The sequence below is a fragment of the Triticum aestivum genome, unplaced genomic scaffold (genome assembly GCF_018294505.1).
Source record: "Triticum aestivum cultivar Chinese Spring unplaced genomic scaffold, IWGSC CS RefSeq v2.1 scaffold42145, whole genome shotgun sequence".
Taxonomy (NCBI): Eukaryota; Viridiplantae; Streptophyta; class Magnoliopsida; order Poales; family Poaceae; genus Triticum; species Triticum aestivum.
The window spans coordinates 1-1,257 of NW_025278020.1; the positions used below are offsets into that span (position 1 = coordinate 1).

General features: G+C 47.2%; 3 non-coding genes across 3 annotated transcripts; all 3 read left to right on the forward strand.

The window, feature by feature from the left end:
* Nucleotides 1-51: 51 nt before the first annotated feature.
* On the forward strand, nt 52-170 carry LOC123178404 (5S ribosomal RNA). Its single transcript, XR_006489550.1, has one exon. It is a non-coding gene; the product is annotated as a 5S ribosomal RNA (ribosomal RNA).
* Nucleotides 171-542: 372 nt separating this feature from the next.
* Nucleotides 543-661, forward strand: LOC123178406 (5S ribosomal RNA). Its single transcript, XR_006489552.1, has one exon. It is a non-coding gene; the product is annotated as a 5S ribosomal RNA (ribosomal RNA).
* A 372-nt stretch (nt 662-1,033) lies between these two features.
* LOC123178405 (5S ribosomal RNA) lies at nt 1,034-1,152 on the forward strand. Its single transcript, XR_006489551.1, has one exon. It is a non-coding gene; the product is annotated as a 5S ribosomal RNA (ribosomal RNA).
* Nucleotides 1,153-1,257: the final 105 nt, after the last annotated feature.

A 1,257-nucleotide genomic window follows, 5' to 3' on the forward strand; every position in this document is an offset into this window, starting at 1 on the left:
AGTGGACCTGGGAGTGGCAAGCATAAGGGACGAAGGCGGGGGTAACATGTTGGATGCGATCATACCAGCACTAAATCACCGGATCCCATCAGAACTCCGAAGTTAAGCGTGCTTGGGCGAGAGTAGTACTAGGTTGGGTGACCTCCTGGGAAGTCCTCGTGTTGCATTCCCTTTTTAATTATTTTTTGCGCCTCGTGACAAACATATCGCATGTGCGCGATATATATTAAGCCCGTTATATTATTTTTGACATTTGCGATATGTTTTAGCTCGCTGCTCATTGGTCACGCGTCTAGAGGCGGCTTTGTGGCGCGAGGAGCGCGTTCTGAAAGGGGTAAAAAAATACGTGTTCTGCGGTATAGAGGGAGGGGTGGAAACCGTGGTAAACTCGTCTCCGTGTTTGAGGGGGGGGGGAGTAAGTAGTATATATAGGGCATTATCCATTATTAGGCAACGGTTGTAATGGTAGTAAGAATGACAATCATCTTGGCAGTGGACCTGGGAGTGGCAAGCATAAGGGACGAAGGCGGGGGTAACTTGTCGGATGCGATCATACCAGCACTAAAGCACCGAATCCCATCAGAACTCCGAAGTTAAGCGTGCTTGGGCGAGAGTAGTACTAGGATGGGTGACCTCCTGGAAAATCCTCGTGTTGCATTCCCTTTTTAATTATTTTTTGCGCCTCCTGACAAACATATCGCATGTGCGCGATATATATTAACCCCATTATATTATTTTTGACATTTGCGATATGTTTTAGCTCGCTGCTCATTGGTCACGCGTCTAGAGGCGGCTTTGTGGCGCGAGGAGCGCGTTCTGAATGGGGTAAAAAAATACGTGTTGCTGCGGTATAGAGGGAGGGGTGGAAACCGTGGTAAACTCGTCTCCGTGTTTGAGGGGGGGGGAGTAAGTAGTATATATAGGGCATTATCCATTATTAGGCAACGGTTGTAATGGTAGTAAGAATGACAATCATCTTTGCAGTGGACCTGGGAGTGGAAAGCATAAGGGACGAAGGCGGGGGTAACATGTCTGATGCGATCATACCAGCACTAAAGCACCGGATCCCATCAGAACTCCGAAGTTAAGCGTGCTTGGGCGAGAGTAGTACTAGGATGGGTGACCTCCTGGAAAATCCTCGTGTTGCATTCCCTTTTTAATTATTTTTTGCGCCTCGTGACAAACATATCGGATGTGCGCGATATATATTAACCCCGTTATATTATTTTTGACATTTGCGATATGTTTTAGCTCGCT